At 49.6% G+C, this 16,335-nt stretch overlaps 1 pseudogene; it reads left to right on the top strand.

Annotated features, from left to right (window-relative positions):
• Window positions 1-1,720: 1,720 nt before the first annotated feature.
• Window positions 1,721-5,843, top strand: LOC109264166 (mitochondrial import inner membrane translocase subunit TIM14-like; annotated as a pseudogene).
• The last annotated feature ends 10,492 nt before the right edge of the window (window positions 5,844-16,335 follow it).

Raw genomic sequence — 16,335 nt, 5'->3', positions numbered from 1 at the left:
CGGGCTGGGATGGGCAGGGTTTTGGAAAGGCCCCTGCTTGTTCTGGGAGGTGTTCAGGATGCTGAGGTTTTGGAAATCCATGGTGGCTGTTCATGACTGCTCCCAGCTTTGGGAGGAAGAATGAACGGGTGCCCATTTCTTTGGGTGCAGCAACAAGGCTGAAGCCCAGCACTGCTGACCTGGGACCGGGCCCTCTGCTGGGCCCTCCCCAGGAGGGCACTGGGCTTTGAAGGGGAAACAGCCTAAAGGACTGGACCCTGGAGTCATGAGATGCTGTTCACATCCAGTGAGCCTTGGCTGGAGCTCCACCGGCTCTGGCCTGGACACAAAGCAATGTGATCTCTGGACCTGCACTCAAGCGTGCCTCTGCTGGAGCGGCTTGGAGAAACCCCAGTGAACCCATGAAACAGAACATGCTAGAGGCATTTCACTAGGCAGATCAGTCCCACGCAAGGAGGGGCCAGGGAAAGGAGAGAACAGAGCGGGCCTGCACGGTCAAGAAATGCTCTGGCAAAGAGGCGAAGCCCCCCCTTTCAGCTGCCTCTCCCTTCTGTTGTGCTTTTGCACCCCACCAGCACAGCCAGTCCCAGCTCTGTTCTGTTGCTGGGGGCAACTCAGTTTACCTCCTGGGGCCTGCTTCCTCCTCCGTGAAACAGGAAGCAGGGCACCTGCACCACCTTCCCCCCCGGGGCAGGGCTGAGAGGTGACCCCGATGCGGGTAAGCTTCGGACGTGCTTGGAGACTTGGGAAAATCAGCCCCAGCCCAGACTTTGAGAGTCTGATTCTACACAGGGATTGTTTTGAATGAGCTTCCCTGGTGGTCCTTGGAGCAGAAGCCAGGTGACTGCAAGGTCTTCACATGCCCAGTCCCTGACTTAACCCCAGGTTCCACAGACCCAGACCCAGGCCTTTATTCCTTGACTCGTTCTGCCTGCTGTCCCGGAAGGCCCGGTACAGGTGGGGGCGCCCTGGCTTCCCACCCGTGGGCTGTCCATGCGCCCCTCCCACCCTGGAGAGGTGCCATGGTCAGGGTGGCCTGAATGCACCCCTTCTCCTTCCTAAGAACGAGCCTCAATGCACCCATTACCATTTCCATGGCGCTCTCCTCCAGGGCCCCATGGAAATCGCGAGGCTTTCTGAGGACTTGTGCAGACTTCAGAAAAGACCCCGGGCCCCCTGCCCACCCCGGGCTCGCTGGCCGGCTCTAATCCGGCTCGGGGCGCTGAGACAGAGCTCCCTCTCTCCTCCCGGCCTGGCCGCTCACTCTCCCACAGAGCTGACGTTTCTCTGCGGCCCAGCTGGCTGCAGTTTTTAGAAATAACAATATCCCCGGGGGGAGGAGCGGCGGGGTGAATGGGCGCCTTTGTCCGGGGCCCTGTGAAGCCCGATTAATTATGCGCTGTGGAGCGCGGGGAGCGCGGAGGCCGGGCCCCCGGCGGCTGAAAGGCCCGGGCTTGGGAGCGCGGCCCCGGCTCCGCGCCGCCGCACAAAGGGCCGAGAATTAGAAAACCGCCAATTACCCCGCATTTTGTATTTGCCCTTGTCTCGCTGACACTGTGGACGGCCCTCCCCGGGCGGCTGCACTTTGAGGGTTTTCAAGCCCTTTCTTGGTTACCAGGGGCGACTGGGCAGAGAGGGCTGGGGGTTTGGAGAGAGCGGGAGACTTGGGGTGGGATAGTGGGCGGCTAGGGGAACTTGAGGGGAAGACGCCCCTGGGGACATGGGTCTCAAGGCTAATGTTCACGCCAAAGGTGGAAGCTGTGAATGCCGATACCTGGGCTCCGCTCGGGAGGACTCCCTGACTCTGTTGGTCTGTGGTGCCCAGGCTGCATTGTCACAGGCCGTCTAGATGATTTTATTTTATTTCATTTTATTTTGTTTTGTGTTATTTTATTATTTATTTTTTAAATTAAAGTATAACAGTGAAAGGCACAGGTATTACATGCGCAGTTTCATGCATTTTGACAAATGTATACATCTGTGTAACCTACATCCCATGAAGATATAGAGCCTGCAATCATTCGAGAAAGTTCCATGGATCCTCTTTCCGGTCTCCCCACACACCCAAAGCAACAACTGCTCTGACTTCTATCATCATTTTTTAAAAAATGTTTATTTATTTTTGAGAGAGAGAGAGAGAGAGAGAGAGAGAGAGAGAGAGACAGAGTGCAAGCAGGGGAAGGGCAGAGAGAGAGGGAGACACAGAATCTGAAGCAAGCTCCAGGCTCTGAACTGTCAGCACAGAGCCCAATGCAGGGCATGAACCCACGAACTGCAAGATCATGACCTGAGCCAAAGTCAGAAGCTTAACCGACTGAGCCACCCAGGCGCCCCTTCTATCATCATTTTATGAGACTTTGTGATAAGTCGAGTCATATGATATGGTATTGACTCTTGTTTCTGACTTCTCTCACTCAGCATAAATGTTTCTGAGGTCCACCCATGTTGTGTGTATCAGTAGTCTGTTTCTTTTCATTTATCTGTTCACCTGTTGATGGACACCTGGACTCTTTCCAATTTGGGGTTGTTATAAATAAGGCTGCTATGATCATTTTGTACAAGTCAAGTGTCTTTTGTGGACATATGTTTTATGTCTTTGGGGTAAATATCTAGGAGTGGAATTGCTGGGTCATAGGGAAGGTGTTTAGCTTTAGTGGATACTAACCAAACTGTTTTCTAAGGTGGGCATACAATTTTGCATCCCCACCAACAAAGTATAAGAGTTCCAGCTGCTCTGTATCCTTGTCAGCACTTGGTATTGCCTTATCTTTTTCATTTTAGCCATTCTAGTGAGCGTGAGGTGGTATCTCATTGTAGTTTTCAAGCCAGGTGAATTTAATTGCTGATCTCCAATGACCATGGTTGGGGAAAACTCCTGTCTAGTGCAATTCTTGGACTTGCCTCCAAGTTCCAGTGGGGTAAATATGATTTCTTCAAGACCCCTTGCTCATTGGGCAGAGACCAGATGATTATGCAAGACTCTCTCCTTGATATGATGCTGTCTCATTGGCTTATGCCTAGTGGGCCTGCCTGTGTGTGCCTGTGTGTGTGTGTGTGTGTGTGCGAGAGAGAGAGAGAGAGAGAGAAAGAGAGAGAGAGAGAGAGAGAGAGAGAGAGAAAGTGTGGGTCTTGCTCTGCCCAGGACTATTCAGAATGAATCGGGAAGGGCATTTCTGAAGAGTCTCTGCCTGCTACCCAAGCAGCAGCGTCCATGGGACTCTATAGCCAAGAGATGGGCTCAGTCAGGTAGGCGTGGACACATACACACACAGGGACAAGGATAGGGGTTGGTGTCTGGCTATCCTTGACACTTATTCCAAGGGTGCAGACCAACTCTGAGAGTCCCTTTGCTTCAGCCACCCACAGAGAGCCTTAGATATTTTCTGATCAAGCACAGAGGAGGTTCTGGGTTCCGTCTGGGAATGAGGGGGGCAGGAGTCCTAGGCTTCCAAAGTCCTCTTTTGCCTATAAGCATTCTCCTAAGTGTGGTTTTGAAGACCCTCCAGAACCTGACCCGACCTATCCTGGTAGCCTTGTATCTGGCTGCCTCCATTTGACATATTGTACCTGAGCAGTATTGGATGCCTATCCATCCATTGTTGTCCCTCCACCTTATCAATACATACCATGGTGATTGTGTTCTCCAAAGATGGCTGCACCAAATTATATACCCCCTCCCACATGCTCTTCTGGCAATGTGACTGACATTCTTCCTACTGAGCTGTGGGGTCTGTTTTCTCTCATTGAATCTGGGCTGGGGGTTTGTGACTGCCCTGGCCAATAGAGTACGGCAGAAGTGATGATTTGGGATGCCAAGTCATATACCTTCCACCTGGCCCTCTCTCTTTTGGGGGATGCTCACCCTAGGAACCCAGCCACTTTGCTATACAAAGCCCAAACTAGCCCGCCTGGAGAGACCAACAGAAAAACCATGTGGAGAGGAACTGAGGACCCAACCTACATCAGCACCAACCACCAGATCTGTGAGTGAATGAGCCCTCAATGATTCCAAAGTCCAGCCATGGATGCTCCCAGCCGAGGCCCCAGACAACACAGAGCAGACACAAGCCCTTCCTGCTGTGCCCTGTCCAGATCCCTGACCCAGAGAATCTGCAAACGTAATAAGTGGTTGTTTGATGTGCAGCCATAATAACTGGAATGCACGCAATACTGGTATTTCTTGTATCCTCTCAGTCTTACTTCATAATCCCCTTGCCCTGCTCCCAATTCTAAATTTACCTCTTCTCTTCCAGGGGCAGCTTGGATGTCGCCTCCTCTGGGAGCCCCTGGCCTCCCTCTGTGCTGAGCTGCAATTTCCTCTTTGGCACCCCAAGTAGCTGCCCGTCTTTGCATTCCCCACGGTGTCTCATGACTTAATGTTTGGTTATTTGCATCCCCCATTAAAGGGCTCCTGGAGAGCTGGAACAGTGTATGTTCCCTCTCTGGACTTCTAAGAGCCTGGCACATAAGTGTTTGTTGAAAGATGGTATGTCCCTAAAACCGAGGGAGTGGGGCCTGAATTAAGGAAATCACTGGTCAGCTTCCCACTCCCTGCCCTCATTTCTTCAGGGTCAGGCCTTGAGCAAGAGAAGCAAAATGGACAAGAGATGGTTCTTTCCTTCAAGAGGATTTCACACGAATTGGGGAGGTAGTAACAGAAAGACTAGAATTGACTAGTGTCTGATTAAATGAGATTCACAGTCCCCAGAATGGGGAGAAAACTGCATGGAATGGGGTGGTCAGGGCGGGCTTCCTGGGGGAGGCAAGGACTTGGACATAAAAGCAGAGCTCTGAAACAAGTCCTTTGATAGAATTCCCAGCTTGCTTTCCTCCACCTCCACTTGCTGGGGCTCCATCTGAAATGCGGTGGGTGTGTACACGTGTATGGCTATGGAGGGGCATTGACACATCTCTCTCTTGGGATAGTGTCTAGGGGACGAGCCTGAGCCTAACCACCTCCTGAGTTTCCTCCTCCCTCCTCCACCTCACCGGAGGAAGGGGATAGGTTAAATTGGGTGGGTGTACAGGCAACTAGATGTATACCCGGCAATATGGGTGGAACTTAAAAACGTAGTGCTGGGGCGCCTGCGTGGCTCAGTTGGTTAAGGGTCGGACTTCAGCTCAGGTCATGATCTCACGGTTCATGAGTTCAAGCCCCTCGCTGGGTTATGTGCTGACAGCGTGGAGTCTGCTTGGGATTCTTTCTCTCTCTGCCCCTCCCCAACTTGCACGTGTGCGTGTGCATGCATGTGCACACACTCTCTCTCTCCGAGTAAGTAAGTAAGTAAATAAATAAATAAACAAACTTAAAAAAAAAACCATAGTGCTGACTGAGAGGGCAAGAAACAGAATGAAATCTACAGCAGCATGTCATATATATAAACTAAAAATACACAGTACATGCTGGTGGTGGCTGTGTCACTTTCTGGTAGAGGCATGGAGCTGGTGGCTACGGCCTCTGGGCTGGGTTGATCTTGGAGGTGAGGGAGCCGAACTGGATCCACGGCCAGGACAGTGGACTGGCTACTGCAGTTGTAGGGTTTGCAGGCTGTTCTGTTTCTCAAGCCACAGAGCATGTGGAGCCCCAAGTAAAACACATTTTTCAAAATATATCAAGATCTGCCTTCAGTGGTGGCTATCACAGATTCGGGGTTTGAACCCCAAATCACCAAATGGGGAAGCAGCATTAATACTAAGCATTAGCCCTACTGCCAATAAGGGGGAAATGAGATGCTTGTTGACAAATGATGCTGGTGAATCACCCAGACAGGGGAGAATCTCTTTAGATAGCAGCCAAAATCAATAAAGCTAAAGATTTACTAGAAGGCCAAGCTAAAAAATGAAGAAAATGTATGATGAATTTTAAGTTCTCATTCATTTATTTATATGAGTACCAGCCTTTTACTAAAGTGCCTCAAAGCAAAAACAAAACAAAAACAAACAAAAACAAAGCAAAAAAACAAAAACAAAAAAAAAACCCACCCTAAACTAAAAATACATGTACACAGAATGGCAACGTATGCTTTAGAGGGCTACGTACAAACACATTAATGTGGTTGCCTTTGTGGGTGCGGGGCACAGGGGTAGCGAACGAGGATCAAAGGGATAAAATGGAAGGAGAGGGCCTTTGTGCAGAAGGAGCAGACATGAGAGCATGCCATTGAGAGAGTGATTGGCTCAACTCGTGCACCTGAGGTCCAGGCAAAGAAAAGTCAAAGCCAGAGTCACTTGTGGAAATCACTCCCAACCTGAGGCCAGCGCTCACATCTGCGTGGGCAGGAGGGAGTAGGAATGTGGGCAAGGACTTAGCCGTAGCTGTAACATTTTATTTCTTTAAAAAAGATAAGGAAATATGAAGCAAAATGGCAAACCATTAACATCTGTTGAATCTGGGGAGTGGGCCATGTGTTTCTGTTTTATTATTATTATTATTTTAAGTAAATTCTATGCCCAAGGTGGGGCTTGAACTCACGACCCTGAGAACAAGAGGCACATGCTGTACGTAGTGAGCCAGCCAGGTGCCATCCTGTGCAATTATTTATTTATTTACTTACTTATTTTCATTTTATTCTTTTTCAATATGTAATAATTTTAAAAAATGTTAAGAGGTTGTTGATGAAGACTGCAAGATGATTTTGCGACTATTGCATAGGCTGGTCTCTGAATAGTTTTGCAAAGCTGAATAGGTGCTCTGGTCTGTCAGTGACCCAAGTCCCAATAAGGACATGAGGAATTGACTTTAGAAGCTAAAAGCACTCGTAAACAAGGTCTGTAGTAAATGGAGACTGTCATTGCCTGTTACATACGGAGTAAACAGCCACAGGAGTATTTTTTCTGAATGGCTGGATCGGTCAGCTATTGACCGTGTAGGGATGGCCAATCCTAGCTAGACATTGTACAGAACTGCCATGGGCAACTTTTGGAGGGCTGCACAGCCCAAAGTTAAGGCCTGGGCTCTGGGAACCCCCTAATATGGTGAGGAGCCCAGCAACGGAATCTATGGTATAGACTATACAGGATGACTCTTCCCACACCTGGCCACAGCTGATGGGTACAGAGAGAATAGCTGAATCCAGCTGGGTCAATCAGATTCTTTCTGTCAAATTCTGGGATTTTGAACTGAGAGGTGGAGACTGGCAGCTGTGGGGATGGCACTATTTTGATGGAAGTGTTCTATGGAGGAGGTTCATTGACTCTAGATGCTTAGGTCCTTGGAACTGTCCTGCTTCTGGTCTTTCCTGAGGCTTAAGTTGTTCAATCCTTTCTTGAAACTTAATAAATTTATTATCATTATTTGTCAGGGTTGATTGCTATTACTTGTCCTAAGGAGTAGGTTAATAGAATATTTTATTATCTCTTCCAGTGGTCCCCTAGTGCTGCTTCTAATACATATGGCATCTTAGTTGAGTTTGAAAAAGGTGCCCCTCTGGGGCTCCTTGGTGGCTCAGTCAGTTGAGCGTCCAACTTCGGCTCAGGTCACGATCTCCCGGTTTGTGGGTTCGAGCCCCACATCAGGCTTGCTGCTGTCAGTGCACAATCTGCTTCAGAACCTCTGTCCCCACTCTCTTCCCCTCTCCAACTTGCACTCTTTCAAAAGTAAATGAAACATTAAAAAAAAAAAAAAAAAAAAGGAGGAGGCACCTGGGTAGCTCAGTTGGTTAAGTGTCTGACTTTGGCTCGAGTCAGGATCTCACAGTTTGTGTTTTTGAAGCCTGCGTCGGTCTCTGTACTGACAGCTCAGAGCCTGGGGCCTGCTTCAGATTCCGTGCATCCCTCTCTCTCTGCCCCTCCCCAGCTCGCACTCTGTCTCTCTCTCTCTCTCTCTCAAAAATAAACAAACATTAAAAAGAGAGAGAGAGAGAGAAAAGAAAAAGGTGCCCCTCTGGACAAATTAGAAAAAGCTGTTCTTTCCTCCAGGCAGATATAGTTCCTCACCAGGGTGAAAGGTTTGGTCAGTGGAATGTGGGGCTGGATTTCAGGCCCCATTCCACTCATTTCCTTGGCCAGGCCCCTTGGTGCAGTGCACAGACTACATAACCATTCATGGCGGTCCTATCTGCCCACGCTTTGTATCCTGGCTGATTTGTCCTCCACACAAAGGTGTCATCCAGAAAATGAAGCATTACATCAGACAAGATTTATATTGGAAATGTTGGTCTATCATGCAAGCTCTTTTTAGAACTTTAAGTGCTCGTGACCAACAATGTAATTTTAAATCTTTGTGTGTTGAAAGCCATAGAAAGTTAAGCCTTAAAGAAAATTTAGAAAAACCCCATGGCCTGGTAAAGTCAACAGAAGCCTCATCTTCTTTGATGAGTAATCTGCAGGCTTTCCACCAAAAAGCCTGGCAGACATTCTTGAAATGTCCAGGGACACTCCTCCTGCCCCCATGAGAACACATCTAGCAAGATCAAGTGCACAGGAGTGAGTGGACAAAGAGGTGTCCTGGGCCACGGTGAGAGTGACACGGAAACCACACCAAGACACCGGTGGCCACAGGGAAGTAAAGGATCTCAGGGAGGAGAAAATGCCTTGAGAAGAGGCTGCTTCAGCTCTTCTGATTTGTTCATTCGTTTTACATCTGGCAGCCTCTGCATCTAATATGGGAGCAAGCTGAGTACAGAGAAGCAAGTCAGGAGGTTTCCCAGGACAGAGGACCTCCTCCTGGAGCCTGTGCCATCAGCCGCTGTGTCTACAAGTATAGCAGGCAGTGTAGACTAGCAGTTTAGGATGGGAGTCTGGAATCGGAATGCCTGGGTTCAAACCTCCACTCTGTCACTTTCCAGCTGTGAGACCTTAGACATGTTACTCAACCTCTAGTGATGGTTTCAAAACATGCCCTCAATCCTCTGATTCTCCTCCCATCGCTCCTGTCACTGGAGTCTACATCCCTGCCCCTTGAACCTGGGTAGAGATTTGGGAGTGGCTAGACGAACAGACTGCAGCAAAAATGTAATTTCCAGGGCTAGGTTAGAAAAGAGCATGAAGCTTTTGATGGCTCCTTTTGGGACACTCACATGGGGAGCCTTCAGTGACAAGAAAAGAAATTCAGCCACCCTGAAGCTGCTTGGGGAAGTTCATTCACAGAGAGAGATGCCTGAGGAGCCCCCATCACCAAGTGACTGAGAATTCATGGAGAGGTCCCGAGAGAGAACCGCCTGGCTTATTTTCAGCCAACCCCCAAACTTGTGAGCAAAATAAATGCCTGTTATTACTTTGAGGTCATTGGGGATGGTTTGTTATAATGCAATAGACAGCTGACCCAGGCTTTTTGTTACCTGAAAATGGACAGCTGCCATAAGAAAACCTAACTCTGTGGCTTAGGACTGGGAGGTGGACAGAAATTGTAAGGGTTTTGAGGATATTGGAAGGGGAAGCCTGATGGCCCCAAGAAGGCTGCAGGTCAGGCCTGAAAGAAACATGAGGAAGATGTTGTTGGAAGCAGGAGCAAAGGGGACCCTTATCACGCAGTGGGAGGAAATTAAGCAACATTGTCCTTTGAAGTGATGTGGACGACAGAGAATGTACCTAGTGACCCAATGGTTTGGGCTAAGGAGACTTTGAAGCAGAATGTTGAAAATGCCAATTGGATTATTTTAGTTACATATGATACAGAGAAAGATGAGTTTAAAAGGAAAGTTTAATTTTCAAGCAAACTTGTAGAGAAAATATTTAAAAGCCAGGGATTTGCTGGGTTTGAAAGTAAATTTTATTTCTCTTTCTCAGCCTCCTCTAGATAGCAAAAGATTCTCAAAGTCTGAAAGGGCCTCAGGACAAAGATAAAATCCAGGGTGGGACTGTGAGAACCTTTTGTTAAAACCTCAGAAAGAGCAAATGCTTCATAAAATCTTTCAGATAAAGGCCCCCTGAGTATTCGAGAGCATGCCTCACAGATTATTAAATAACAAGGCTTCTAAGAATCTTAGAGGATTGTGCCTCAACAGTCTCACCAGAAGCTCAAGGTAGAGAAGAGCTGATCTTGAGGAGATTTGTAGTATAGCTTTTGGCTAATGGAGTGATGCTTAATAGGATCTGTAGGAAACCTACAAAGTCTTAAATAGAATTGTATTGTCAGATGCACCATCATCTCAGATGGAAAGCTACAGAATAGAACAAAATGAAAAAAGGCTGCACAATTTTTTCAGACTTTGGGCCCCCAAGAAGGAAGCAAGCTGAGAAAGCTACTCAGTTGTAAACAGCAGCCATTTTTTAGTGAAGGAATGGTGATTCAGAAGGTGGAACCCAGAGCCCAGAGGACAGAGACAAGAGTCATTGGGAAACATTCCCAGGTAGAAGGACTGAGGCCTAATCAAGAAACTGGCAATCTGTGCCTGTCTGGAATTCACCATGTCTATGGACCAGGGACTGCTCGGTGCTTCCCCCATGACTTTTGAATGGGAATGTTTACAGTGATTATCCTAGGCCTGTCCCATCATTGTGTGTTGGGGTTGCATGGAGCAGATAACTTTTTCTTAGTTCACAGTCATTAGTGCTCAAGCAGCTGTGCCTGAGATATTGCCTCTGAGGAACCTCTTCCATGATGGGTTTAGATGATGAGATCCCAGTCCTCTAAGCTGAAACCTGATGCCATAATAGATGAGACTTTTGGGCACTGTTGGAAGGGAGTATGTGTAGTTTGCATGTGAGAGGGATGAAAATAGTTTATGTCCAGAGGATAGACTGTGCTGGTTTTAAACATGGATCAAATTTGTTGACACATTTCCTATCAAGAAATGGAATCGGGTGCCTGGGTGGTTCAGTCAGTTGAGCTGGAGTCAGTCATGATCCCAGGCTTTTGGGATCCAGCTCCGTGTAGGGTCTGCAATGAGCATGGAGCCTGCTTGGGATCCTCTCTCTCTCTCTCTCTCTCCCTGCCCCTCCTCTGCTGGTGCACACACACTCTCTATCTAAAAATAAATAAATCTTAAAAAAAAAAAGAAAAAAGAAATAGAACTAACGCCCCCTTGTCTGTACCTGGGTAAACTTTGGTAACTGCCTTAACAAATACAGTATGGTAGGAATGACATTGCATGACTTCGAAGGCTGGGTTAGAGACAGTGACACACTTCTGTCTTCCTCTCTCTCAGGACATATGCCTTTAGATCCCTGAGTTGCCCAGGCAAGAAGTCCAGCTACTCTGAAGCTGCCATGTTGCAGAGCTCATGTGGAGAGGCCATATAGAGGGAGAGATACCTGAGGAACCCCAGCTGGTCCAGCCCTGCTTGTTTGAGTCCTCCTGGCCCAGGTGCCAGATATGTGAGTGATGAAGACTCAGTCACAGTCTGACTACAACCCCAAGCTTGGGCTGGCTAAATAAATGAACCACTTCATTCTTTTCCTCCCAAACCTTCTCCTCTTGGGCCTGGTGCTCTGAATGCCCTTTCTTCCCACTGTTCACCCTCTGTCTCTGCCTTGTCTAGATCCCCATGCGCTAGGGAACTGAAGTAAAATGGGGCTCCTGTCAGGTTCCTGAGTGCACAGAAGCCTGAAGTGAGTTTCCTTTGTGAGGATATTCCAGGCTGTGGGCTTCTAAGGCAATGTGTTCCCACTTCTTGGTGTAATGGGAGCAGGTCTCCTTACATGTATAAAGAGGAAAGAGAGGGGAGACAGAGCTCTGGGTCTGAGTTCCAGCTCCTCCATGTCCTGACTTTGGAAACGAGCTGATTTAACTGACTTTCTTATCTGCAAAATGGTCTCAAGATCAAGGCTTCAGTGCAAAAAGTCAACATTCCATCTAGTCATAACAGCACCTGGAGCATGGTAGGTGCCTTGGGGTTGTTAACGTCTCCACACCATGGGTAGATCTCATAGATGTGGTGGGAGAAATTTTTGAGTCATTAGCTTTGAGAGGGATGGATATTGACTGGGCAGGGGCCTGAGGGAACCTTCTGGGGTATTCCGAATGTTCTGTATTTTGATTCAGGTGGTATATACATACATAAAAGAATTCATCGAACTGTACTGCTAAAATTATCGTGTTTTGCTGTGTGTGTGCTACATCTCAATAAAGAAGTTGAGAAAATGTTGGTGTCGCTTCCTTTCATGCAAGAGTGATCTGTAGGAAGGAACTCTCTAACTGCCAGGACTTTTATTCCCCTTGGAACTGTCTGTCCTTCACTCTTCACCCCAAGTCCACCCTGACAGAAACCTTGGGTGGCGTTCTCCTAGCACTTTGCATGAGCTGGCGGGCACTGCCATATTGGGCCTGGGGCAGGTTCCAGGATGGAACTGGGCTGGAGAACCTGCTAGCCTCCTGTTCCGGAGGGTGAACAGTGGCTGAACTGTGGGGTCCTAGATGCCACTGGGGGCTGGTGAGTGGGAAGGGGGTCTTTCCAGCCCCAACAAAGGATCCAGGACTTTTGGTGGGCCACAGGGTGTTCAGAAACAGTGAGCCACAGGGGCATGTCCTTGGCACGATGGGCCTGGTTCCTGGAAGGAGAGGGGGAAGGGGCTGGTGCCGAGGGCATCCGAGCTGGGCCGAAATAAAGGGCTTGTTCTCCTCACAACCCTGCTATTTGAGGACCTGGGGCCATGACGTCCCTCAGAGTTTCCATTCTCTGCGCTGCAGCTGTTGGTTACGTGTTTCATTCAACATGCTTTGCAGGAAGCAGCAGGCTCCACATTCCAGGGCTTTTAGTCATTTTTTCTCTCAGAGCTTTGGGGCTGGGATTAGAACGTCCTTCAAACCACACTGTCCTCGGCTGGAATCCCAAGAGGAAGTGGGTGGGTCCCTAGGGGATGAGAACACAGGCCCAAATTCAGGGGCGGAATGAAAAAAGATTAAGGCCAGCACAAGTAAACTCCTAGAGAGATCACGAAGCTGAGGCCCAGGTTTGGCGAGGGTTGGAGGCCTGTGGGTGGTGACTCTTGACCTGCCAGCCATGGGCCAAGGGGGATGTAGAGTTTCTGGTGTGTGTGTGTGTGTGTGTGTGTGTGAGAGAGAGAGAGAGAGAGAACAGAGTCGGTGGTGGCTTTTCATTCCAAGGGTCCCACATGCTCGTCCCCTCACTTTGGTCGGGCTGAGAGAGAGTGTGACATGTGGCTCATTTGCTGCAGGGGTGAGTGTCGGGTTTGGTGAGTGTTGGGTTTAGAAAATAGACCCCACAAATACTTGAACCCAGAGAAACCACAACAAATGTTTGCTGCGTGTCTGCTACACTCCTGGCTCTGGACTGGGTGTTGGGAATACAGAGGGGATAAAACAGACTCCATCCTGTCCTTGTAGTAAGGCCTGGGAAATACGGCCTGGAAGGTAGCCACTGGGGTAAAGGAGACAGAGGAGCAGATTAAGGGAGTGAGGAGTGGTAGACAGAAGATTCTGGTAGACAGAGACGAGGCAAGTGTAGACACCACCATAGATCACTCAGATGGTGCAGAGCTGAGACAGCATGAAGGAAAGGGCGGAGCCCAGGCAGGGTACTTAGTAGCATGGGTGGCTGAAACTCCAGAAGGGAGAAGGTGGTGGATGCCGGCAAAGTCCCAGGGGTCCTGAAGCCTGAATCCCCCCTCAGATCTTGAAAAACCCCAGAGGGAAGGGCCACCCAGCTGGGTGCCACTCTTTCCTCCGAGTAGCTGGGGCAGAAGGAAGGAAACCCTGTGATAAGAGTCTAATCCAGCGCTTAGACAAAAACACCAAAGTGCCTTTGCTCCCTTTGGCAGAGAGAACTACAAATGGGCCCCCCATCCTGGTCTCCCACCTTAATCCCTGAATATGATGAACTATCAAGGGTCTGATTCTGTAACATTATATAACAAAGGGATTTAAAAACTAATTAAGGTTCTGAATCACTTGACTTTGGGTTAATCAAAAGGGAGATTATCTGAGGGGTGTGCTTAATCTAATCACGTGAGCCATTTAGAAGCAGAGAGCTTTCTCTGGCTGGTGGCAGGAGAGGAGGTCAGGGATTTTAAGCATAAAAGGGGATTCCATGTACCGTTGATGACGGGAAGATGCAGGGGACCACGTGGAAGGGAAGGGACCTGGAGAACGTCCCTAGGAGCTGAGAGGGACTCAGGGGATGACCAGCGAGGAGGCACTGCCTCCTCAGTACCTCAGTCCTACAACCACAGGAGCAGAGTCCTGTTAGAACCTGAAGGAACTTGAGAGCAGATGCTTTCCCAGACCTTCTAGACACAAGCCTTGGTTTTGGCCTTGTGAGACCCTGAGCAGAGAATCCAGTTGAGCCCACCTAGACATCTGACCTTCGGAACTGGGAGATAATAAACGGGTGTTGTTTTTAGCTGCTAACTTTGTGATAATTTGTTATGAAGCAATAGACAGTTAATAACACCCCCACTTTCTCATTTCCTCCAAGAAGGTGTGTGAGGGGGGTACGATGACTCTCCCACTGCAGACGGGGCAGGCTGGGTGAGCCGATCTGTTTGCACGTGTCCAGACCAGAGCTCAGGTCTGAGCCCAGCTGAACCTCAGGCGCTCCGCCTTGGCCTTGGCCGACTTGGTGTCTCGTCTTCCCACTTAGGGCAGAAGGGGAGGGCTGTATCTTACACACCCCTTTATGAGAATAGCCCAGCAGCTCCTTCCATGACAGGCTGCGGGCTGCAAAGTTGTCCCGGCCTTGCATCCCCTGCAGAAGAGCAGAGCTCTGGGCAGAAACAAGACAAGGGCAGTGACCTCCCCCTCCCCCTTCTTCTCAGATGACAAGTCTGGGCTCTGTCAAGGCAAGAGCCAGGGGCTGGGAGGCAAGGAACAGGAAAGTTTGGCCACGTCCTTCCGCACCCCCATAAAAAAGCATTCTCTGACTGGTGGGTGTGGGGATTTTTAAACTTTACACTTGCTTTCGGAATCATTTGTTGGTCGGGTACCCCTGGGAGTCCAGAAATATTTGCAAGGAGGAAGGTTACGTTTCTGCTTTATTGATTAAAAAGCGCTAATGAAGCTTTTTTTTTCATTTCCACATGAGGCCTTTTCTAGAAATCTTCTCCGATTCTTCCCAGATGGTGTCCGGCTCTTTCCCCACAGCCGCTGGCAGGGTGGGGCCTTGAAAGTAGGGGTTTTGTGTCTGGCAGACCTGGGATCTTAGCTCTGTCACTTACCCACTGAGAGTGGGGGTGGGTGGGGGGCGGGCAGGGCAACCTCCCAGGCGTCGGTTTCTTCGGAAAGACAGTTTCTGAGACACAGTGGGCCAGCAAGTATACATACAAGGTGCCCGACAGGCAACAAGGGAGGAGTAAACATTGCTTTCCTTCTCTGCCTGCCTGCCTTACTGCAACACAACAGCCCCCTTGGAAATATATTTTTGACAACTAGAAAATAATTTTTATCCTGATGACAGGCGGGCCTGGTCGACCAGCGGCAAAACTCTTCCATCAGCAAAGTTTGCCTGTGTGCTCCACCTTCTCAAAGCCACTTCCTCGATCTGTATCCCGTTTCCTTCTTTCGGGCTCTGCCTGGCCAGATCCCAGGGCCCTGGGGGTGGACACGCTGGGAAGCCTTTGAAAAACTCTCAGAGTTCAGTATTCGGGAGGGAGGGTAATCCCTCATCCTGGGGACGGATCTCATGGTTGAATCCCAGTTCATGGGGCAGACAGGCAGAAGAGGGGTATTTTGGGGGTGGAGTGGGAGGTGTTGCCAGGTCCCTGCAGATGTCTGGGGGGGGGGGGCGGTGGGGACCATGAGAAGTGGCTGTATACAAGGCTTCCTCCAGCTTGGTTTGTCTCAACTGCGTGTTTGGAGTTTGGAGATTTGATCCAAATCCTCTTAGATGTAGGTTTTGCTGTCAAGGAATCTCGGGGGTGGGGGGGTGGGGAGGGAGAGAAATCTGCTCGATTTAAATTTTCCAAAGTTTCCATAGTGAGAGCTGAGCTGAGCAGGTCCTGAGAACGGGGCATAAGGTTGTCATGTGTTTAGGGGGTGAGAGGGACTTCAGGGTCTGGGCCCAGGACCCTCAGCCCCACGGCAGGGAAGAAGAGAAAGGATGGAGGAGTGGGGTGACCTTCGTTCTCTCCTACTGAGGAGGTGGAGACCTTGGGATGCTCTGGGAGGTAGGGTGATTCGGGCCCCCCGATCCCCTGCCGTGCACATCCCTGGGGGTTAGGGGCAAAGCTGGCTCCTCACAGGGCTGCCTTCCGGGGCAGAGGCTGCAGGAGGTGCCAGGTGGGCCTCGGTGAAGTGGGGCCCGCTGCCCAGGCTGGGATGCCGAGGCTGGGGCCGGGGACTGCCCTCAGCTGCCTCCGCCCTCCTCCCCTGAGCTGTGGGCTCAGAGCTGAGCCAAGCATAAAACAGACAGCCTCTCTCCGCCTTTCTGTTCCCACCCCCATCCTGACAGAGTCTGGTTTTCATCACCCATTAATCACTGAAGCTTCCCACAGCCTGTG

Source organism: Panthera pardus, unplaced genomic scaffold (genome assembly GCF_024362965.1).
Source record: "Panthera pardus isolate Hobbes unplaced genomic scaffold, ASM2436296v1 HiC_scaffold_25, whole genome shotgun sequence".
NCBI classification, from domain to species: domain Eukaryota; kingdom Metazoa; phylum Chordata; class Mammalia; order Carnivora; family Felidae; genus Panthera; species Panthera pardus.
This window is presented reverse-complemented; position numbering and strand designations above follow the sequence as displayed.